Consider the following 27,230-nt stretch of genomic DNA (forward strand, 5'->3'; position numbering starts at 1 on the left):
TTTACAGTCGGCTTTTCGATGCCCCCATTGGCGGCGTTACACTTATCTGGCTTTTAAATAGCGTTTATAAATAATACCGGCACCCATAGCCCTTGGTAACAAACTCTGAAATAGCCTTTAAGATATCTACGATTAACCACTGCAAGGGGAATTACTCCTGTAAGACAAACGGGGCTTGGTTTTTTCACAGCGGGGGGTTTCCTTGACAAGGCAGGCTTAGATGAACGCACACATACATAAAACATAATATATATATATATTTTTTCTTTCTGCCACCCAACGGTTCTCACGGCAGTAGCCACTGACAGCCACTGACAGCCGAACGATCAAACGCACACACGTACACAAAAAATGTTTTCTACCCCTACGCCAACACACACATATATAGAACAGTATACACACACACACGTCTCTAAGTAGATTTTTTCTCGCCCCTTATAAAACATCCAATATTCCTTAAATAGTTAGAACTTTATTCTCGGTCACAAAGAACATCTATACACCCTCACCCACATGATTGACCGATGCCTGACCCGTTGAATTCTCAACATACACTGATAAACAGTTTCGCCATGGGCTCTTAGGAGCATAATTCGATTTGTTTTTGCTCCGCCTCTGTTCTGTTTTTGTTTTTCCAACGGATTTCCTTTTTTCTTCCTGAAGAGAAAGACACAATATGGTCCCATTATTCAATCGGATTTTGGTAATTTGTGCCTTTCGAAACACGTGTAGAATGAAATAAAACGATTTCTGTTCAATCTGCGTTCAGCTCCATTTCTTCAATTCACCAATATATATATATATATATATATATATATATATATATATATATATATATCATGGTACAAAAACATTCTAGTCGATCCAATCAACGGAACAACATGCTCGTGAAATGGGCAAGTGGCTGAGCACTCCACAGACACGTGTACCCTTAATGTAGTTCTCGGGGGAGGTTCAGCGTGACACAGAGTGTGGCAAGGCCGTCCCCTTTGAAATCCAGGTACATCAGAAACAGGAAGAAAGAGTGAGAGAAAGTTGTGGTGAAAGAGTACTGCAGGGTTCGCCACGCCCCATGCCGGAGCCTCGTGGAGCTTTATATGTTTTCACTCAATAAACACTCACAACGTCCGGTCTGGGAATCGAAACCGCGATCACACGACCGCGAGTCCCGTGTCATTGCACTTCCACACATATCTATATATGCGTGTATATATATATATATATATATATATAAATGCACACACAAATTCTACATAAATTCTAATATGTGTGTGTGTCTGAAAGATAGATAGTGTGAGTGTGTTAGTTTGCGTGTGTGCAGACTGTGACACACATACAAACGCATTTATTTCATCCAATTACCATTTTTTATTTTGCACAAAACTTTTTTTAAAGAAAATCATTTCTACTGTCTTTCATTATTTTTCTTTTTTATATTTTGGTTTTCGGAAATTTTAGATTTATTTGCAACAATAGCTATTGAGGCATCGCTTGCTTAGCATAAACACAGGCTGATATATGTCTTTGTATATATAATATATATATATATATGTATATATTTATATATATTATATATATATATATATATATATATATATATATATATATATATATATATGCACATATATATATATTATATATATATGCACATATATTATATATATATGCACATATATATATATATATATATATGCACATATATATATATATCTGCACATATATATATATATATATATAATATATATATATATATATATATGCACATATATATATATATATATATATATATACACATGTAGGTGTGTATATGTGTGCGTCTACCAACATATTTGTGTACAATTACATACTTGAAAATTTTATGCACATAATCTATCGGGTGAGATTAATATAACAACTGTTATCCATTAAGGGGAACTCACACAAACACATACATACATAGATACATACATACATACATACATACATACATACATACATACATACATACATACATACATATATATATATACACAGATACATAATTAATCACATATGTGTATACACACATCTTTATATGAAACTGTATGTCTTTATATTGTCAAAGCGAGTGGTTGGCACTAAATTTCATACAAAGGCAAAACAGAGATTGAGACAAGCACACACCCACCCACCCACACACGCGCCTACAAATACTGATACGTACGCTTGTGTGTTGGTGTGTTTTCATGTGTTCCATTGAATGCGTCAATATCGATTTCCTGGTCACAGAATCCTCCTCCCCCTACCACCACAGCTTCTACCCTCACCCTCTCGCCCTTTCTTAGAATCGTTACAAGATTTACCAAAGGTGCGACTTCCAAGCTTAACACAGTATTCTTTGTTGTCAACTAATTGTTTGTCGTTTCTACTCAACCTACAAATATTGCTCATAGTCTCGCAATCGTTCTGCACTTGCAGATAGTTCCAAAACAACACTTTACAAAGAAACAACAACATCCCATCCGCCAATCCCTTTTCTCTTTCTTTCTTTCTGTCTTTCTTTCTTTCCTTCCTCTCCGCCTTCTCATCCTTCTTTTTCTCCCTCCCCCCGTTCCTTACTCTTCTCTCACAACCATCGTCACACGCATTACCATCATTGTTATCACGGCACCCACTATCACGAACCCGTGACGACGACGACCACTGCCATCACTATCACCAATGCCATCATCATCCTTTTCAGCATCAGTAAGGGCAGTGTCGTTGGCCGTCGCCTTCCTCATTTATTTTTTTATCTCCATCTTCTTCCATTTGTAGGTATGTAAAGGGAAGACGGAGAAAGAAAATCGCCAACAATACACACGCGGTCACATATATATATATAAGTACAAGTTTCCGTCTATAAAATCCATTCTTAAGACTTTGGATCATGCTGGGGCTATAGTAAAAGACATTGCCTAAGAGGTCACGCAACGGGAATAAACCCAGAACCATGTGGTTACGAAACGAACTGTTTTTTTTTATCACACAATCATTCCTTATATTTATTGAGATATGTTGATGATGGCTGTCAACTCGTGGCCGAGGAAGACTATCACTGACCACTGTCCATGCAAAATGCCAGCAATACCCGTGCCTGGGTTTATTGCACTAGTTTTACCTGGGTTCACGATCGCAGATTCCCTGCTCGCCGCGCCGTCCTCTTGCACGACAGGGTATCGGATTGTTGCCTCACCGGCGATTTCGCAGCATAGAATTTTAGAAACAATAAGGCTTGCACGACACCTCACAGATTCTCTCCACTGACATACGGAGACAAGTAAGGAAAAGTTACCCAGTACTAATATCGGTCACCAGCTCAGGAATGTGGGAGCGCCATGATCTGGGGCGCAAGCAAAAATACCCAAAATCTTTAATGCCATTTGTTTTTATATCAGAGTGACCTCCTCCTAGACAAATAATTTACTAAAATTTAAGGAGTGCCTCATTCCCAGTGGTCTTCTGAGATGCTGGACACCAACTCGAAATTTCTGGTGGCCCGTGATATTGCTAGGTAGTCGTTGGATTTACACTTTATAGGTCTTCGCTTTAGTCCTGCTGGGTTTCTTGTAGCGCTCCTCACCAGGCAAGCTTAGCCACTTTAGATGCTGTTGACCCAACCATGCAACAGGTTGTACTGTTTTACATGCATACTTTCACGTGCAAATGTATAAGTATGAAAGGACTCATTATCCATTGGTTATAAAGGTTTTTGACAATCACGAGTTCCTTATTTCGATTCCCTGTAGAGATATCTTCCATCATAATTAGCGGTTGAACCAATCCTTCCGCACAAAATGGTTCACAGGGAAACTGTGGCAGAGAACCCAATGGATGGCAACAGTATTTTAATGGGTCTACCTTTCCGCTCAGTGTTTCATACTAAACCTTAATAATTTTGATAAGTAGGGCTGTGAGCTGGCAGAATCCTTATCATGCAGGGTAAAATACTTAGCGACATTTCGCCCGCCTTCTCGTCCTGAGTTCAAATTCAGCTAAGGTCAACTTTACCTTTCATGTTTCCAGGGTCAACTGAATGAGGACCAGTTAAGCATTTTGGTCAATGCAATCGAATTAACCGCTCGCAGTCCCCGAACTTACTGATCTCGGGCCAAAGTTTGAAATCAATAACTACGATAAGCGTACACCACACTTTGGAATACTCAGCCACTTATACAGTAAGCCAGGACAGATAATTCAGCTGATCTAAGCCAAAAAATATTCTCCATGAAATTTATATCAGTTTCTCTTTTACACTCTACGTACTTTTGTGATTTCTGGGTCAAATCAATAAACTCCATTTGAATTATACAAACAGCTGCATATTTATGCTTATATATGCACACACATACACACACACACACATATATATATATACATGTAAGTATATATACATTCACTTACACACACAAATATAAAATCTACAGGTAAGTGTGTGTGAGTGGGTGAGTGTTTGGGGATATATATTCCAGCGTGTTGCAGAGAAGATATTTCATATATGCACAGAACACAAGAGAACACAACGTACAGATTTGGTCTCTATCAAAGATGTGAAAACGGAACAAACGTGAAAACCACCTTCGGTTATGTAAATAGACAATAGAATATTTAAAAGCACCTTTTTATATTCTTGGCTGATTAATAATTGTCTTTGATCTCTATGGAAATCCTGATTGTCATTTTTGAAATATCTCAGTCTTAGAATTACTTCGACAAATTCCATTCTCGTTACTCGCTTCTAATCAAACAGCATACAATGGGGAAATAATGTCGGATTAAACAAACTTCATAAATAAGCAACGTTACGGCTCGCTTGTAATTAACATCATTGAACACTGCAGTAGGAAAGAATAACGATGATGATGATGACAACAACAATAATAATAATAATAATAATAATAATAATAATAATAGCGACAACATAAGCAAAAAGGATGATAGTAATAATGATGATGGTGATGATTGTTATAATAGCATAAATGTAAACATGAAGAGTAGTTAAAGTCTGCACATTACATTTTCTCTGTTTTAAGTATACACAATTTACTTAGCAGCAGATATTGTTGTAAATAAACTAATAAGATAAAACAGTTTAATATTCGAAGCATTAATATTGATGGTATGATATAGCGAACGTAGGATTACACTTGAGAATAGCATCTGAAATAAATCTACATAACTGCACAACTACTAAGAATAATGTCACATTGTTTCAAAGACTTATGGTAAATTCAGAAAATTAATTTAAGAATTGCCCTAATAAATATTTCAAGTTATTTAATCTGATTGCAGTTAACATTTATTTATGCAGGTTAAAGTTAAATTTATTATTTAGATATTTGTGAGAAAACTTTCACAGAGCTAGGAAGTTAGTTTTCGGGGCCACTCGCTCTTGGTAAATGTTTGAAATATGTTATAGTATAAAATATTTCTTATTTCTTATGATTACAAACTATTTTAATACCTGGATACGAACTATAATACATTTATGCCTTAAAAGATTGATGGGGTTTCACGTTATGCACAGTCAGTCGCAAATACTAGTTTCAGGAAATTCCAGAACAACAGGTATTGCATGTGTGAAACCATATAAAGTAGAGTTAAGTGGTGACTATCAAAGTTTATGCTGAAAGTATCACATAACCAGCTGTACTAAAATTGATGAGAAAAACTGTAGGCCATACTGTGGGTAGTAAAGAAATAGGTATTTCTTCTGTCGCTACGTTCTGAGTTCAAATTCTGCAGAGGTCGACTTTGCCTTTCATCCTTTTGGGGTCGATAAATTAAGTACCAGTTACGCACTGGTGTCGATGTAATCGACTTAATCCCTTTGTCTCTCCTTCTTTGTCCCCTCGGTGTTTACCCATTGTGGGTAGTAAAGAAATAAGTATTTCGTCGACTTTGCCTTTTTTCCTTTCGGGGTCGATCTAATCGACCGGCCCCTACCCCAAAATTTCGAGACTTGTGCCTAGATTAGAAAAGAATGTGTGCTTGTCTGTGTGTGTAGTAGGGATGTTAGTAGTATTCACGTCTGTGGAGCCAGGAGGATAAATGGTTTAAATATGAACTCAATACAGGTACCTTTTACAGCACCTACTGAACGAGGCATAGCTCATTCATAAGGCTAATTGCATACACACATACATAGAGAGAGGATGGGGATTGTGAGAGGGAAATGAATTGATGCAAATATAAGGTCCTCGTCGAAAATAGAGCACTATAAAATCGAACTGAAATCTGTGTGAGCCTATCTCATTACTTTTGTTGGTATAGTATGATTCGTAGCATATATGCCAGTCATTCGAAGCGGGTTCAAGTGGTAGTCTTGCTGGGGTGTTGAACAAATGTCTTCTGGGTGTCAACCTAACTGCAGCCGGCATCGCTTTCTAGTTCTTCCAAGTCGATTAAATAAAATAGAAATCGAATATCTCTTTCTTTACTACCCACAAGGGGCTAAACACAGAGAGGAAAAACAACGACAGACAAAGGAATTAAGTCGATTATATCGACCCCAGTACGTAACTGGTACTTATTCAATCGACCCTGAAAGGATGAAAGGCAAAGTCGACCTCGGCAGAATTTGAACTCAGAACGTAGCGGCAGACGAAATACCACTCAGCATTTCGCCCGGCGTGCTAACGATTCTGGCCTCTCGCCGCCTTCGGCGAAATCGAAAATCGTTGTTCTACTTAACATACTACACCCACCCTCACAATTTCGATGCCCTCTGCTGCTCATAGAAAGCATCTTTGTATTTGTTTTGACCAGGTGGAACAGCGTTCAAGCCCAAGGCTCCGCATAACACCGTTACAAAACAATATTATTTGATTCTTTAAACAAGACACCTCACTAGAACTTTCGAAAAAAAACAACGACATTTCTTTGTGTAATTCTTTCTTTCTCTTTCCTCACATTCAAACAACCTAATCAATTACTTTGTTGTTTGTTTCCGATTCTCAACGTCCAATTCTCTTCGTTATTCTTTATTTCATACTTTCCATTTTTTTGTGCTGTTGTTGTTGTTGTTGTTTCTTCTTCCTCTCCTGAAATTCCAATTCAAGTTTTTGCTATTATCGACAAAAACAATATTTCTTTAACGGCCGCAATAAATATTACAAGATTATTTCACTCAACATGATGTTTCTTCTTTGTAAAATAAAGGAGGTGATATCTGCTGTTCTCTTTTTTGCTTTTCTTTAGTGTTTGTTGTTTGTTTTCTTTCGTTGCCACAGGTTGGTTCGAATAACAGATTGTGACAACTGAGAAATAATTGATAATTACTGACTTATTGTAAATTGTTTTTAGACTTCACAGGAGATGAATTATCTCGCAGTTATCTAACCGCAGTTTACTGCCAGATCAGTCTCTCCCCCAGCTTTCTCGCGCTCGCAGCTCCTCTTCTACGTGTCTATGGCTCTCCGTCGCTCTTCCTCCCCGTCGCTCTGCCTCTTTCTCTTCCTGTCTGTAAGTCCCTCTCTTTCTCCCTGCATTCTAGGCACCTTGTGTTGTTATACGTGTTTGTCTCTATGTATGTGTGTGTGTGCGGGTGTATATGGATGCGTGTGTGTTGGTGTTTATCGCTTTTCAGCAGCATGCCCCACCACACACACATATACCCTACCCTTCTTTCCATAGAAAACTAGGAAACGTACGGGTGTTTCTGGTGTGTGTGTGTGTGTGTGTGTGGGTGTGTGTGCGTGCACGTGCTCACCCGTATTCCTCTTCCGTCACTCCTCATCTTTTTCACATTATCTTTTCCCCAAGTCTCTTCCTTTCTCTTTCTGCATAGCCAATGTATAAAAGATGGTATGGTCACGATGGAACGCTTTTTATCACACTTTTACCCGAACGAAGCAATTTGATGGTCTATCGATTCTTCCAATCTAATTATTCATATTCCAATCAATCACACTCATTATGGATATGAATGAACTAAATCCTATGAGACACAATAATAATAACAAGAGCACCGAGAGAGCGCAAACCTCCGCCAAGGCAAAATCATTGTCTTCTCAACGATTAGCCTGAGATAATTTTTAAAATGAGAATATCTGAAATGAACTCGACTGCCCTCACAAATGAGAATATTAAAAATAAACCGACCGCTCTCACAAATTAAGTACAAAAAAATAAAACAAAAAAAGAAATCAGAAAAAATAATCTGGAATCTTTGTCCGGAATCTGATCGACCCCAAAATTTAGTCAGTTCCTGCAAGTCACAAGACTAAACAACCCTGAAAGTTTCATCCGAATTCATTCAGCGGTTCTTGAGATATTTTGTCCACGGACAAACAAACAAACACGACTGAAAACAATACCTTTGCCTTCGCTAAGGCAGAGGTATGAAGCCTTTCCAAAAGGGCAGAAGGCCTGAAAATATGGAGGCGGACCAATGGTTTATTACAGCGACCCAGAGCGCTCCACACGCGCTTAGTTTCTGTAACCCAAAATTAAATGTAAAGTCGGCGCTGATAGAATTTGAATTCAGAACGTCGTACAAGACCAGCTGTCTTAGGAGCAAGGGTTAAGTCAATCATTCTGATGACAGTACCAGGTTAGTAAGTATTTTCTCGACCGTGAAGAATGAAATGTAAAGTTAACATTAGCTTAATTTGAACTCAGAAAATAGAATGCCGGAAGAAAGGCCGCTAAGCATTTTGTCCGGCGCATTAGCGATTCCTCCAGCTCACCGCCTTTACCACGACTGTAATTTAAAATCTGGTTAACTGAAATTATTGTTATTTATTGTTTTATTATCGATTATGTTCGGATAAACATCGTTAAGTTTGATGATGTTTTACGCTCAAATACCACTGAGATTTATTTTATTTCTTAATGTTGTGGGGTCGAAGGAATACATTACAATATTATGCACATGTACACAATATATCGCCTTGGCCCATTCCAGTAAAGGATTACATCGATCCTGCGTCTCAAAGATATTAGTCAATAATATCCTTCATCTTCTACCGTTTACTTCACTTAGTCATTTGTCTGCGGCCATGCTGGGGCACTCCTGTGCAGAATTTTTCATTAAACGACCCAATCCCTATATTTATTTGTTTCAAGCCCCGACTCTTGGTCGAGCTGCTGAGTTAAGGTCTGGGGTACAAAAACAGATAGAAAGTCACAGAAACACTCACACACACACACACAGGCGCGCGCGCGCGCGCACACACACACACACATATATATATATATATATATATATATATATTTATTGCCCACAAGGGGCTAAACAACACAAAGTGATTAAGTCGATTACATCGAACCCAGTGCGTAACCGGTACTTTATTTATCGACCCCGAAAGGATGAAAAGCAAAGTCGACCTCGGCGGAATTTGAACTCAGAACGTAACGGCAGACGAAATACGGCTACGCATTCTATCTATCTATATATATATATATATATATATATGTATATATATATATATATATATATATATATATATATATATATATATATATAGAGAGAGAGAGAGAGAGAGAGAGAGAGAGAAAGATGATAGCGAGATAGATAGATAGATATAGATATCTGACGGGTTTTTTTTCAGTTTCCGTCAACCAAATACACCGACAAGGCTTTGGTCTGCCCTAGGGTATGGTAGAAGAGAATTGCCCAAAGTGTCAAGCAGTAGGACTGAACTCGGAACCACGTGGTTGGAAAACAAGCTTTTACCACGCCTGTGCCTATAGTGACAATTTGTATGTTTTGTATAATTAAAAGTGGAAACGTGAGCCAACGAGAGAGCTTGTGCGTGTTTGCTCGGCCCGAAATAGCAACTTTATGAGACTCAAATCATAAACTATTGTTTAAAAAAGTGGAAGAACACTTTAGATAAAATAATCTCCAATACATCATACTTGATAAAATGTCAGACAGGATGGCCATAGATGGGATGTCTTTCAACATAGTCCTAGATCAGGCCCGACCAAATTCTAAACGATAACAACAGTAGCAAAAACAACAAAAATACAGCAGCAACCACAACAATTAATATGCAGAACACGACTAAAATCAGTCGAAATTCTATTTCGGTTTCGAGTTTGGATTGAAAGCCTCTCATTTTACTTTCTCTTTGCAAATGTCTGTACGTTTCACGCCAACAAAAGGACATCTCGATGGGCACTGAACATGCCAAAAACAGCAGTTAAGTCTTAGCTTCTTGAAAGAGTAGGGATACCCCTTCACCTAATCCAAGATGTACTTTAAGAAAATAGATGGTCGTAACTGGAAAGATTTGAACAGCAGTATGATAGATCATAGCTGACTTCTGACAGATCATAGCAAATTATGACAAATTATAATTGACCTGGGGCCAAACAATAATTACAATAATAAACTTCTCATTTTTCCTATCAAAGACGTAGGGTCGAGTGCCTGGTTAACGAATATGTACATAATTAGCAGGAACGTACAAGAAACTTGTAAGGACTGTGGGATAATTTTTATGTTCCTAGCAAATGAAATAATTGATCCTGTTTCGATCTCGAGTGTAGTAATTTGGTTTTCCCTTCTGTACTAAATGCTCTTCAGACAATCTCATTTAGTCTGGATAATTAATGAAACAAAAATTACTGTACGGAACTGAAACAATGGAAAATGGTCCTGTGATGTCTTCGAATGAGACAGAAAGATATGGAAGATAGGAAACAGGGAGATCGATGACATAAAACGGAAATATATTACGTAAACTTTTAATTAATTTTTTCGTAAGTAGATTAAAAGCTAATTATCAAACAGTTATAATGACTGGCCGAGTCGATTAGGAAAACAGAAATGCAGCAATCAGACTAAGTGGCCATGGCTGTGGTGTGGAAAGATGTCAGAAGAGTTAAAGTAACTTAATAATGAGAATATATATTTAATTATTCTACAATATTACAACAAATAAAGTTAATTGAATGAAGTTCCGTAGTTTGAAGAATCAATCAATGCTTGATTAGCGTAATTATCAGCATTCTTAGGCGATCTGCTATCCATCGCGATAGAAAGTCTTCGGAAAAAAGTTATTACCAAAATAAAAATTTAAAGAAAAGTATAAAGAAAGTGGTTCATTCCAGCTCTTCTTTGCAACGTATGATGGGAAAACATGATCCTCGCTTTCTGATTAAAATATTTAAATTTGTACACAAGAATCCCCGCAGGGGAAAATTTGAAATTCAGAAACATTTCTCCTTAATTATATTGAAGAAATCAGCAACATCCTGTGCGAAGTTTATCAACCACAGATCTTGCCATGTTACTACTATGAAGTCCACAGCGAGTGTTACACTGAATGTATACAATATTATATACACTAGGTGTATATAACGATGTATTCACCTTAAAATACAGAAGAAGCCTAAGAGTAAGCAGAGAAACCAAGGTTCAATGCATTTCGACTGCCAATAATCTCCATACTCAATCATCATTATCTTCAATTATTGATGAATTCATCAATAATTGAAGATAATAGGTAAAAAAGTTGTTCTTGCTTTTAAACTCTCAGCTCAGTGCCGAGTAAATGGATCAAGGATCAAATCTCTTGAATCGGCGTCGTTTCCTTTGAGATATATTGAACTTTCACAGAACTACCTTAAATATTGGTTAACTAATATCTAAACTAAAATTAACTCCCTTAAATTTTGGCACAAAGTCAGAGATTTCGGGGGAAGGGGTGAAGGCAATCACATCGACTTCAGTATTCAACAAGTACTTATTTTATCGACCCCACAAAGATGAAATATAAAGTAAACCTCGTTGGAAATTGAACTCAGAACGTCAATTGAACTCAGAAATGCTGCTAACGACTGCTTCAATTGGGCTCCTTAAATACCCTAAATAATAACAATATTAAGGCCTTTTTTAGGAGAAGGCGGAATTAACTTTTATAAAGCTTTCTCTGCTATTCTTAAAAGCTGAACTTACCACATAGGAAGTGATAAAGTTTGGCTAAGGAATAATCTTACGATCATTTCGGAAACTGGTCAGTTGTATACTAATGTATATCCTTCCACCATAAACACTCAGTTCTGAATTGTAGGCCTACTGAACACTCATCGTTGCACAGTGATGTTACCACTGTTCTTTTCTGCGGGGAATTACTCCGAGTGAGACACCAAAGCAGCCTCTAGAGTCGGGCTGCTAGAAATATCAGTTCTCTCTTATAATTTATCCTCCCACCTTAGAAAGCAATGAGCGATACATTTAAACCTAACAAAGAACTGTGTGAGGGATTATCTAATATGTTTGGTAAAATGAAAGTGTGGTGGCCAAGTATTGAGAGAATTAAAGGTGAATTTATCTGTCTAGTTAAGAGTTGAGCTCAGAGAGCTGGAATGAATAACGCAAGTCGTTCTAGTCGCCATCCTAACGACCCTCACAATTCGACGCCATGTTGTGTTGGGTATATCTCTGAATAAAATATGGTCGGATAATATTGGTTTCTAATTTTGGCACAGGCTGAAATTTTGGGGAAAGAGGCGTGGATAAGTCGATAACTGCTACTTACTTTCTCGATCGCTAAAGAACGAAAGGCAAAGTCGGCATAGGTGGCTTTTGAACACAGAACGGAAGAAATGCTGCTACGAATTTTTCCCGGTGCGGTAACGATTCTGCTAGCTCACCGCCTTAATAAGGCCGGATAATATTCTTTTCCACTATAGGCACAAGGCCTGAAGTACTGGAGGATAAGGATAGACGATCACATCAACCCAGGTTTCGACTGGTACATGTTTTATCGATTCCAAAACGGTGAAAGGCAAAGTCAGCTCCGTCGGAATTTGAACTCAAGAATGTAAAGTCGGACGAATTGTCGCTAAACAATTTAACCGGCGTACTAACGATTCTGCAAGCTCACCACCTGCTGATATTGGAACATCTTTAGTCATAAGTGAATTCTGTAGGGCTGATCTGGTTTTAAGCAGTAACAATGACAAGTTTCGATAACGACAACATACATGTGACCTCCCGCAATTAGGAGTGAAAATGGTTACTTTGGGCAAGGGCAGCAATAGTTACCAATGGTATGAACCATCCACACTTCAGTCTGCTGTCTGGTATACTATTACTTCGTCCTACCTTACATGCTTTAGTAAATGAGGTTTATACATTGTGAAATACATTATACTTAACACAGGTATATTAGCCTCAGTAGCTTTAATAGAATGACTGAGAATGGTTATATTTGACTCAAAACATCATTATCGCACATGTCAAATGATATTCTCCGCTAATTAATTTATTCAAATACAAAATGATTAAAATATAATTAAACACGGGAAGTAGTAAGACTAATAGCGATGTTGCGTGTGGAATATTGTTTTTTTTTTTTTCACCTGAAATCCCATTTGATCGAATTCAGGATACAGAAAATTGTGGGTAGGGGCTCGTAATAACATAAATGCTCAAAAATTACACAATACAATTATATATTAATTAATGCAAATGAAGAAAGATAGTACATACATACGCGCACACACACACACACATACATATATATATATATGTAGGCATATACCTATATATGTAAGTATATATATATATATATGTAATGTTGGCAAATGAAATAGGGATAAGAATGTGCATTGTCCGTTTAACTGGAAAATTCTATATGTGGCTGAAGATTGCTCGACATTTTAAAACTGATGTAATACTTACTGTGTTTAATAAAATGAAGTAGCATGAAATAATTGTACTACTCTACCTTGGATATACTTGTTGCTTATTTTGATTATAATCAGCCCATTTGATTTATATGGATAATACCATACCAAATTCTGGTGTCTTTAACTTAAGTACCATTTTTATCTGAATCTAAATGTTGCTGAACTGATATATATATATGCACATATTATATACATGCATGGTATCTCTCCCAATTTCTCTCATCTCCCTTCCTCTATCTTCCACTGTCTCCTAATTCTCTCTCTATATATATGGGGGTGTTTATATATATTTATACACACACACACACACACACATATATCTACATACATACATACATGTGTGTGAGTGCATACCTGTGTGTATGTGCGCGCGTGCATTGTGTGTGTGAGTGTGTTGTTGTTTAGTTTGTTTAGCGCAGATTAATATGTTAATATGCTGATAAGTGTATTGTTGTAATGTGGTTGATTTGTGAGGAAAATTCTTGGAAATTCAAATGGTTCCAGAGATGATTCTCTGACTCTTGTCTTTGTAAAAAGTTTATTGTTACAGAACACAATTCCATGATATTTCTTCTACCTCCTTCTCTTTATAAATTCTGTAGACTCTTTGAACCATCAGCTGTTTGGTGTCCCACTTATCCGGCTATCGTTTTACTTTGTTCAAAAATCATTTCATATTATTTGCATATATCTTTTTTATTATGAGGCCTAGCTGAAAATTTTCTACTCTAAGATACTATGATTGAATGTAATCAAAGGAAGCTGATTTTTTAGCAGATTCCTCCTTGTCATCGACACATTTCTTCCAGCAGTGTTACGGTGCTTCGATGCATTGGTGCACAAGCGTTGATCTTGTCAGTCAGAAGAGCCATCAACAGCAGATATGATGTTATCCTCACTGCGATACTGGTTCATAGAAAACTGTTTTTACATGCTGGGAAACGGATGATTCTCGGATGGGACCAAATCAGAAGAATAAGGGCGATGATCAACTAGTTCATGATGAAAACAGTGCCTTTCATCAGTTTTCCTGGGTAATTGGTCTTGATAGCCTTTTGTAACTACCTCAGCAAGTTGGCTTAGTACTCTCCATTCACAGTGTGACCCTTTTGAAGATAGTCAAGAAACGCAATGACTTTTGCGTAACCAAAGGTCTGAGGCTGTCACTTTCCCAACAGATGAAACGACCTTGACCTTCTTTGGACCAGGTGAAGAGGAATATTTCTACTGCAGAATTATCTCATTGTTTGTGGTTCAAAGTAATGAACCAACACTTATCCTGGGTTAGAAAAATTTTAAGAAACCCAGCTGGATCTGCCTCAAAAGATGTCGGATTTTTTTTTCTTTGATGTGATAAGCCTGGTGTCAGAAGACATGGAACCCACCGAAAAAAAACCCGTCATGTCAAATTCAACGTGCAGAATATTCTCAACTATCCCACGGGTTATGCTAATAACTTTGGCTATTTGATTTATAACCGGTCACCTTTCATCCATCACTATGTGGTGAACATATTCAATACGGTGGCAGTTACAGGACAGCCAGACCTTGAGTCATCTTCAAACTCTCCCGTCCCCTCCTAAAACCAGCTACCCACTTTTACACTGTTGATAAAGCGGGGTATCATCCCCTAATGTAGCCACCATGTGAGCATGAATGTCTTTGGAGGCAAAAGTTTTTTCTGCAACGACTTGATAACTCCACAATACCAAATTTTGCCGATTCTCAAGAAAAGTCGCTACGAGTTACATTTGATGTCTTTTAACAGTTCGATAGGCCGCTGCAATTTCAAATGCTGATCACTCATATTAATGCAAACATGCACGTATAGTTTCTGGCATACTGGAAGTATTACTACACGGGGAGCGTGGCGAAACAGGGGTAATCCTATAGACGTCACGTGGTTACATACATTGTCTGTGATGGTCAATGCGACGATCACATGCCACATGCCTTCCTTCCAAGCACTGCTGCAAACAGCAGAAGTGAACTAGAACGTTAACACTCAGTGCGCATGCACAGCAGAGCGGAAGGTTAGTCTGTGCAAAGCTGCTTCAATCTGGATGCTTCAGCTTCGTTACTATGGCAGATATACATTTCTCTTCCCTTCGTTGGATCATTTCTTTTTCTGTGTTTCTGACGAAGAGCTCCGCTCGAAACGTTAAATCCTCCTTCTTTCTTTCCTTTCCTGAGCGTCCAATAACACTATACTTATTCCACGTCCTCGCATTGTTGTGTTTTCTCTTTCTGTTTTCATGTTTGGATTAACTATGTATATATATATATACTTTATTTAAAGCAGCAGAAAATTCAACAAAACCTGTTACTCTGAGTTTCACGTTCTCGTTCGTCGGACTGAATTTTCTGCTGCTTTAAATAAAGCATATTTACTCGACCACTGGTATTTGAGTACTCTTTTTTCCACCTTGTTTCACATTTATGTGTTTACCCCGGTATGTATATAATATATAATATATATATATATATAATATATATATATATATATATATATATGTATGCATAATATGTATTATTCAGTTTTTGGCCATTGTTGGCCCAGAGCATGTCTAATTTAATAACACACTGGGGTAGTCGTCTTTTAAGTCATGCTTTTTTAAGACATCATAACCAACTGAAGTAAAATGTGATTCTTTCTCAAAATGTATCCAGGTGTCGGTAATTCGTTTGATATATCTAGAATGAATTTATCCATCTACCATTTGAAGGTGACGGTGTACTTTTCTTGTTTAACTGTTTCGATAATAATGCCGTACAAGCTGAGACAAGTTGTGTCACGATGATGTTATGTGATGTGAGTTCGATTTTTCTAAGACGCATAGTTATCGAAGAGGCATATCGCCCTGGGGTGAAGGCTTCGGTGACATTTGAACTTGATACTAGCACTGTTTGGACAATGTTGCTGAATGTTTTTCCCATCGCGCGCACACATTTATTTCTGCTTGTAAGTATACGAACACACACACATACATACACAGACACACACACACGCACATATACATTAGTATTAACTGCGATCGATAAGATACGTATATAAGCGATAATTTGCTTTAATATCAATTGATATCCGGATGTTTCAATATAGAATCACAAATACAGCGTTGAATATAGCGAAACGGTCAAATGGCTGGGGGCGGAGATATAAAAGTTGCGAGGCTGGAATATTGCAAAGGCAAATTAGAGTGTGGAAGCCCATTAAGGCTCAAATCACCAATTTAATAGAGAAATCAATTAACTGAACATTTATGACCAACGGAACCTTTAAATGGAAACTTAATTGCTAAATTCGGGTCAGAGTTCAATCGCTATTGACCTGTTTAATAGAAAGAATCAATTAGTCGGTCATTAAAGTTCCAGTTAGTGATTTATAGAACGGATGAGAGATATGAAAGAAACTGGAGTGGAGTGAATATAAATGAATGGTTCTGAGGTAGCAGCTGTAGCCATTCTGATTGGGATCAGAAAAATCTATTTGTAGCGATGGAAATTAAAGAACACTGCCATGATGGGTATTTGGAATCAGATCATCCTTCAACTACAGACATGAAGGATACAACCATGTAATGCCTAGATGATACTATATATAAATGCCTAGACGATGTGTATGTGTGTGTGTCTTGTTGTATTTGTGTATGTGTATATGCACTCCTCCTTTATACCCAGCTCAAAACCTTGATACACTCCTAGACATGCATATCCGTCCACATGTTTTTCTCATTCTAACTCCCGGTTAAACCACCTTCCTACCAAGCTACTGATGCATCACTAATGCTTTTCCACCTCTGATGTACATTTCCTCTTCTACACTCTTCCTTACTTTTCTTCCGATGAAGGACACGCGTCCAAAATATTAAGACTTCGTCCGTTCCTTTTTTCAAACTTTATACTAATATGAGATTTGTTAAAACTACCACAACACCCACAATTCGTTATTATTTTCAATTTTTTCCTTCATTGCCTCTACAATATACGAATGTGCGTATGTGTATGTTTGAATTTAGTGTGTATGTGTGCATTCGTTGGTCGTCGTTTCAGTTTCGAATATTACCAAAACACAATCACTACCTACTAAACACTATCACAGCGGACAGTCCTACAAATTATGTGCGTTATATGTTCATATACACGAATATATATATATATATATATAATATATATATATATATATATACTATTTTAAAATAGTGAACATTTAAACACAAAAGAAAACCACCCCTTAATAAGTAATTTTTACTTGCTAGAAATAGCAGCCAACACGGCCAAAACCACCATTTAATAGCAATTGGCTGCTATTACTAGCGTGTAAAAATTACCTATTAAAGGGTAGTTTTCTTTTGTGTTTAATTGTACACTATTTTAAAATATGAATATGTTGTCTATTGACTATTTAAACATGCTAGGCCACTGGTGGTGATATTTATAACGAATATTCGCTACCCTGTATATGTATCTTATGTATGTATCTTATGTATATATATATATATATATATATATATATATATATATATATAATTGTATAACTACATGAATAATATTTTTCTATATGAATAATATTTTTGTCTTATGACTATTCGTCTTTTGTGCTGGGCACCTGGTAGTAAATAATATTACTACCCTTCTTGTTCATATTCGAATATATATATATATATTATAATATATATAATATATATATATATATAGTATTATATATATATATGTATATGTATATATGTATATATTATATGTATATGTATATATGTATATATATGTATATATATATATATATTTATAAATATATTTATATATTTATATATTTATATATATTTATTATATATATATTATATATATATTTATATATATTTATATATATAGCCTCTTAACACGCATGTTACCTAAAATAGAATTACAAACATTCGAGAGACCCACCTCATCACTGCACTGGATTTAGACCGATATTAATAAGAACAACGACAGAAGTGCAATTACCAGTTCCAACAGCCCCCCACCAAAGAATTGGAATGACCCTGTCTGGGAATAAACGTAACCCTCCTTATAAAAACAGAAATCAATTACTTTAGTTTACATGGGACATGAAAAAACAAGCAAAAAACACAAACTAGTGTTACGTCTCTTGTTTTGAAAATTTCATAAGTCACGTCCTCCCCTTGGTTTCAAATGTGGAAAAAAAATGAGGAAAAATTGTTTAAAACATTAAGTGAAATCAACGAGACCGGATCTAGGTCAATAACGAGCGTCTGTTTTCTTTTATACTGCAAAAATCTCTTTCTAGCCGCAAAACTCAAAATATATTCATTAAAAGACTTTTCCTATACAGAAGACTCGAAGAAACATGTGCCTCCGTGTTCTACCGTGTTCCCATTTCCCTTCTCAATATACTTATTAGGTTTGTATGAATTATATATGTCAAACTCACCTTATGAATACATTAATGAATATATTTTCAGCTGACCTATGATACGAAAACATTTATTTTGTGACAACTTATGTTTATAGTTTATTTTTCATATATATAGACACGTGTAATAAAATTAATGTCTACTTATGCTAAAAGATTAAGATTATCTTAACTATGCAACAAAAATATACATATAAATGAAAAATTTTGTTGCATTTTCGTATCTATATATATGTATATATACATATATACATATATACATACACGTATATGTATATATATGTGTGTGTGTGTGTATGTGTATATTTTTATATACATACGTATATATAGTTACTAATGTCTTCTCTTTTTATTCTCTCTCTGTCTATTTCCTTATGTTCCTTTCTGTTGAAGAGCGTAGGCTCGGAACATGAAAGATTTTTCTCTCCTTGTCGAGCGTTAAACTAATACACCTGCTTTCGTCTTTTGTAAATTCCAACAACACACACACATATGTATGTGTATATATATATATATATATATATATATATATATATATATATCACGTGATCACATGACCGACCAAACCATCAGATGTAGTGACACATCGCTGGTCACAATGCGTTCGCATTGTTTTAGCCTTCGAATGACGCCACCCCGCTGGCTAAGCGAGCAGGCCGACAGAAGAAAGAGTGAGAGAAAGAGTGGTGAAAGAGTACAGCAGGGATCACCACCCCCTGCCGGAGCATCGTGGAGCTTTTAGGTGTTTTCGCTCAATAAACACTCACAACGCCCGGTCTGGGAATCGAAACCGCGAGTCCGCTGCCCTAACCACTTGGCCATTGCGCCTCCACATGTATATATATATATATGTATTAAAGAATATATTTATATTTTAAAAGATTTTTTACGTATATTTATTAATTATTTTATTATTCTAGTTTATTTTTGACCTGATCAGTGGCTATATATATATATATATATATATATATATATATATATATATATATATATCGAAGTGATTTTACTATTACTACTACTATTTTTTTCTTATTATAATCATTTCTTAAATACGCCCAATCTGGGAATCGAAACCGCGATCCTGCGACCGGGAGTCCTCTGCCCCAACCACTAGGCCATTGCGCCTCCACATATATATATATACATATATACATATATATATATATACATATATGATAGATTGGTAGCCACTATACACATTTTTTCTCTCCTTGTTTCTCGCCTTGTTTTTTCTGTGTCCCTTTCTGTAGAAGAGCGTGTGCTCGAAACATAAAAAAAATTTTTCTATTCCTGAGCGTCATACTAATACATCTGTTTTGTACACAACCTGTCTTCGTCTTTTGTTCTTTTCGTAACTCTCCCGATATAATAATATATATATATATATATATATATATATATATATATATATATATATATACATACATACATACATACATACATACATACACACGCATATGTATGGATGTATATATTATCATGTATGAAAGCATGCATATATGTATGAATATGATTATGTATTAAAGACTCCGCCGGTTACGACGACGAGGGTCCCAGCTGATACGATCAACGGAACAGCTTGCTCGTGAAATTAACGTGCAAATGGCTGAGCATTCCACAGACACGTGTACCCTTAACGTAGTTCTCGGGGATAATCAGCGTGACACAGAGAGTGACAAGGCTGACCCTTTGAAATACAAGTACAACTCATTTTTGCCAGCTGAGTGGACTGGAGCAACGTGAAATAAAGTGTCTTGCTCAAGGACACAACGCGTCGCCGGGAATCGAACTCACAACCTTACGATCATGAGCCGAATGCCCTAACCACTAAGCCACGCGCCCTCACATGATTATGTATATGTGTATACAAACGTACATCATACGTACATTTGCCAGTCTAAAAAATAAAACGCACACACACACAGTAATATACATGGTCACATAAACATCTATGCGTGCATTTTGGGCTGTCAGTGTTATTTCGCTGTGAATGCAAGATAATATTTCCACCAGAATTTATAATATTCTCACTTGTTTTACTGATAAGGACAAAATCAAAATCAGATACCACTCGCTGATTATGGTGATAAGCGACCAGTAACGCTGCAGACAACTCGTCCATAGCCATGTAAAAAGTTTTCTAATGAATACGCTCATAAATCGGTGTGCATAATAAAGCATCGGAACAGGTTAGCATCGTAGTTATGATTAGTCGTAACAACAACTACAACAACAACAACTGCAATATCATGGAATAGAAATTACTAATATTAATATTCAAATTAAGCGTAAAACCAAAAACAACAATGTATTAACTGATGCCCAACCCCACCCAAAATATCATTGCTGTTCATTTTATTTAGGTTCATTATTATTGTTGTTCCTGTTACTACTACTACTACTACTACTACTACTACTACTACTACTACTACTACTATTACTACTACTACTATTGATGACTGGATTTTAAAATTCTTAGTGGATTGCTACTACTACTACTACTACTGTTGAGGATGATGATGATGATGACGTAGATGTGAAGGTGAGGTTGATGAAGCAACGTAATTAATGTCAATGTCGTAAATACAATTATGATAATTATCAAAAGAAAACATCAAGATTATAACGATGATGATGGTGATGATGATCATCAACATGGCCGTCATTCTTCTCACTCTCATTATCAACCCATCGTCATTGTTAACTTTTTCGTAGTCATCTTTGTCATAATTGTCGCCGTCATCGCCGTCATCACTATCGTCACCTTCACCCGCATCGTTATTCACATCGTTACCATCACTACCCTCTTCCTTCCACACGTGACTATCATCATCATCATTTGTATAATAAATATGATCACATGTTAAACATTTGATTTATATTCTTTCGCAAGAATATGGTTTCAATTCTACAATGTTGCCAAAAGTATTTGCGAAATTCTATAAAAAAGCGAGAGAAAAAAAAAAGGGAAAAAAGTAAGAAAAAGAAATATTCGGAAACTGTTCATGCTTACCAGAAATTCGACGCCGCCGAATGGGGAAGATATTTTGTTATCAGAAAACCGTTGGTTATTATTTACTTGGTGACTTGTCTTAAGTTCACCAAAATATACGCGTTTTGATATTATATACATACACACAGACGCATAGACATACACACACACACACACACACATATATATATATGTATGTATATACATATGTATATATATAAATGTGTGTGTGTGTGCGTATATATATACCTCGTAAAGACCACTCGCGTTTTTTTCCCTCTGTCCTCCCACCTCGGGATCTTTCTTTCTCTTATGTTTCCGACGAAGAGCTCCGCTCGAAACGTCATACCCTCCTTCTTCCCTTTTTTCCCGAGCGCCTAATAATACTGTAATTGTTCCACCTCTTTGCGTTGTTGTCTTTTTTGTTTTCTTGTTTGGATTAACTTTATATATATATATATGTATATACGCAAACATCTATACATATATATATATACACACATATCTATATCTATATATTCAATCACACACACGCACGCATACATACACACACACACACACACACATATATATATATATATATGTATGCATGTATTTGTGTCTATACTTGTCGCACTTAGCATCAGTTGACAACCAATAATACAAACATCTGTGGAGGTCGTACGACGCATAATTCAAAGCTTCAACCGTATCCAGCTCTCTATCATATTGATTGTGCCTGATAATTTCTCTAACAATCATATTTAGTAGCATAAAAGCCGCACCTCAGCTTTAGCTGCGCATATTCAGGAAAATAAAGTTTGCAGCGCATTAAGGCTCTAATATAAGTCCAACTTTGTATATACAACCCAGAGTGAGGTTTTGAAATATTTGGGGAGAAAAACTGCTACTATTTGTGCCATCAAATACAGTATACAAATATTTGTGAAATACTTAGCTACTTGTGTTCCTATTTATAATAGGTACTAGGCATGAAATCTGTTAGGAACTGTTTAACTGACTATATCGACACCAGTACGCAACTGGTGCTTATTTTATCGACCCTGACAGGATTAAAGAGAAAGTCGACCGCGGCGAAATTTCAACTCAGAACGTAAAATGGAGAAAATTTTCTCCGGCGTATTAACAGTTCTGTCAGCCTTATATATTCTAATGTAAGATATTTTGTTTTTGTAATTCAAAGAGCCAATCTGTATCACATATTGTTACTGAGGATAGGTGCAGAGATTTGTTAATGGTATAAGTAGCGGTGGAACGATCAGCCACTTCAATTAGAATAGAACGAGACGATATAATTCTGTGGATCAAAGAATTGGAATGTTTATCGTAGATGTTAGCCTCATAATCCCTTACCAAGAATGAAGGTGACTTCGCTTCAATTATAATCAAACCACTAAGAAAGAGATATTTCACAATAATCCCTTCTGCATGTCCCACTCTATTAACGAATGATGCACTCATGGAAGCTGCACTTGAATTTTATGTGACACATGTTGTCAATTTTGTTTCTTTAAATTCTTCACTGGTTCCGAAAACAGAGGTTTCATAAGGATTCTTTATTAGCTGGAAGCAAGGCATCAAGGGTTTTGTATTAACTATAATCAGGTCGAATATCTGCGAATACAGTGTGCATATCTATATGTATCTACGAGTATGTATCTTATGTTTATATACGCGCGCTCACACACACACACACACAACTTCCCCATTTTTTCATTTATATTTATAATGAATGGTGCACACAGCTTCTTCCTGACTCCCAGTTGTTTCCTTGCCTGTCAACCACTTCTTTAGATATCCATCCATTTATCGGTCTGTCTATCTATCAATAAATCAATCGATCAGTCAATCAGTCAGTCAATAAGTCAACCGATCTATCTATCCATCTATCTATCTCTCTATCTTTCCCCCTTTAATTACCTGGTTATTTCTCTCGCGCTCCCCATCTATCTCTCTATCTATCTATCTATCTATCTATCTATCTATCTATCTATCTATCTATCTATCTATCTATCTATCTATCTATCTATCTATCTAGCTAAGCAGCTTCTTTTCTCTCTTTCTCTCACACTTTCTCTCTGTGTGTATATATGTAAGTATATGTTCGTATATGTAAGTATTCGTATGTTGTGTTTATATATATGTCTTTATGTTTCTCTTCTGTGTGTATTCTACTGACGAGGCAAAGCATTATTAAATGCAAAGTCAGAAGTCCGGGATCTAGAATTATCCAGTAATTTTTTACTAGTTTCAGCTAGTCTCTTTGTTTTCTCTCCGTGTTGATATATGGACAATTAAGGTGGTTTTAGAGTCAGATCATCGTTGCTATTTTCAGCATGGTGGTATCTCGTAGATATCCTAATTTATAATTTTAAAATACATACATATATATATATATATATGTATATATTTATCTATCTATGTAACTTTTTATATATCTATCTACCCAACCCTATATTATTCTTGCAGGATAATGTAAACGGAATACAAGGCTGAATGTTGGCTACACAAGTAGCATCTGCTAAAGTTTCTGTTGTGATAGAGAACAGGTTGCGCAGTCTCCATTCAAAAAGATGATAGGGCAGTTGATATGTGTGCGGGTGTGTATAGATAGATAGATAGATAGAGAGAGAGAGAGAGAGATAGAGATAGAGAGAGACGGAACAATAATTTGCCATTCCTGCATTTTCTCGAATATTCAAAAACATCACAGAGCTGAAAGCCGTTATTGAATACCGATTCCGTGGAGATCAAATATACACCAAACACATACACACGCATATATATCTGAGCATATATACATATATATATATATATATATATATATATATATATATATATATATATATATATATATATATGTGTGGTGTGGTGTGTGTGTGTGTGTGTGGTGTGGGTGTGTGTGTGTGTGTGTGTGTAATACACACAAATATTAATACGGAAATGCAATGTTTTTGTTTTATTTTCAATGAAACCTTCCTTGGACTCGTTAAATTTTGTGAAAATAAAATATTTTAATTACAAGCAATGAATGTAATAATCTGTGGGTGAAATGCCCAGTAACAGAATCGCCATGCAAGGGATGCATATTTACTGTATGTGCAGTGGTGTTAAGATAACAAAGATTTATGAATGATGGAAATGATATGAAAATGATATAACGAGCAAAGAAGAAGCAAATACGAAACGACGGCTTCTTTGTTACGATGGCATTGATGTATATGGAATGAATTGTGACATAAATCCCATTGAAAAAAAAAGAATGAATCAAGTGAAAAGGTGTTAATTCAAATATAGGAAGGGGGAAAAAAGAGGGAGTGAAATATTTGAGTCGGTATTAAGCTATTTCAATCCACTTGATCTAATTTACAACATCTTAACGGAGCTTGAAGTATTTCAGATGTGTGATTAAAATATCAGTTTCATTTAAGTAAAGTGAGCATCGTATAATGAAAGGGGGGTGGCAGGGGAGGTCTGCGCAGAGAACATATTTTAACATCTTATAGGAAATTAATAAAGTTATTTTAAAATAAATGTAATAAATCGAACAATAAAACTAACAACTAGCTAACTAAAACAAGCAACAGCTCTTTAGACTAATGACTAGTTTTAAAGAAATGGAAAAAAAAATAATAAAGAATTAGAAAATTGATAGAAATATAAAGAGTGAAACCGAAGACTTGTGCAAGTTAATGTTGAAAATCATCAAATAAACGGTGTTTAAAATAGCAAAGAGGAAGAAGATAGGAAGGAAGGAAATGACTGAGAGACAGAAAAAGAAAGAGAGAGAGAGAGAGAGAGAGAGAGAGGGAGGCAGAGTGAGAGAGAGAGAAAGAAAATTTTAGAGAAAAAGCGATAGAATAAAAGGTGAACGGGGAAGATTTTACAAAAGTAATTAAATAGAGTAAAGAAAAGAAAAAATATGGAAAAGAAAATGAAAAAAAAATGAAAAATCAATCAAATTGTCATGTAAAAGAGCTTTTAGATATTGGAATCAAATGTAATTAGTCTTCAGGACACTGTGTAAGACTGGCGATTGGCTTCATTCTCTACAATCAAAGAACTAGAGAGAACGGCTTGCCGATTCTTAACTGTTGTCAGTTCTCGGATTTAATTGAAAATTTTTAAAGTTATTAAAACTTACAGAAGGATGAATTAATAAAAAATAGCAAAAATATAAAAAATAACAACGAAAATAAAAATAATAAGACGATAATAATAACAGTAATAACCATAAAAATAATACTAATAAGGATATTAAAAGCGCATTTAGAAATTTCTTTAAAAAATGGGTATAATTTAAGATAATAAAAAATAAAAGCTGTAAATTATGGTCTTTCAAAATTATGATTTATACACCAGTTACTGTATGTAGAATGAGAGAATAATGTGGTATAAATAAATGAATGAATAAAATAAGGATGAATCGACTTTAAAGAACTTGAAATATGGCAAGAATATTTTCGAAATTTGAACTTGCTCTGTGAAGTTTTCGTAGAACAAAAGTGTTGTAAATCATTCTATTAAAAGCTTGAGTGCAGCCTTTAACGACCGAACGTTACTGCAAGAACGGTATATATAGTGCTTTGATGGCAAAATATTGCTCTTTTAAGGATTAACGCACAGACCCAGAGATTGGCCTCCCTTCCAAACGTTTCAATTTTTCAATTTGTTTTTCTGGTTTCAGTTTGTAGGGAGCAATCATGATGAGGCACCACGTTCAATATTTTCGAGCTGGCAGAACCGTTAAGTACGCCGGGCGAAATACTCAGCGGTATTTCGTCTGTCTTTACGTTCTGAGTTTGAATTCAGCCGAGGTCGACTTTGCCTTTCATCCTTCCGGTGTCGATTAAATAATTACCAGTTACGTACTGGGGTCGATATAATCGACTTAATCCCTTTGTCCTTGTTTGTCCCCTCTATGTTTAGCCCCCTGTGGGCAATAAAGCAATACATATTTTCGATGATCACATCAATCCCTGGATTTTATACAAACTGATACTTTTAGTAACGATCTCTATGTCGCAGGACAGGAATAACATAAACAGAACTAAATGTAATAAAATGCTAAAAATTAAATAATAAGGTTCACATCCGCCTGTGTCTCTGACTGAAAAACTATAAAATATGTATATAAAACTAATTTCAGTTAGACATTCTCAAGTTTAGATGACAATC

General features: G+C 35.9%; 1 protein-coding gene across 4 annotated transcripts in view; it reads right to left on the bottom strand.

The window, feature by feature from the left end:
* The window catches only part of LOC115213946, a 1,060,743-nt gene that overhangs the window by 572,810 nt on the left and 460,703 nt on the right, over positions 1-27,230 (bottom strand). The window lies entirely within an intron of this gene.

The sequence above is a fragment of the Octopus sinensis genome, linkage group LG7, assembly GCF_006345805.1.
Source record: "Octopus sinensis linkage group LG7, ASM634580v1, whole genome shotgun sequence".
Lineage (NCBI taxonomy): Eukaryota > Metazoa > Mollusca > Cephalopoda > Octopoda > Octopodidae > Octopus > Octopus sinensis.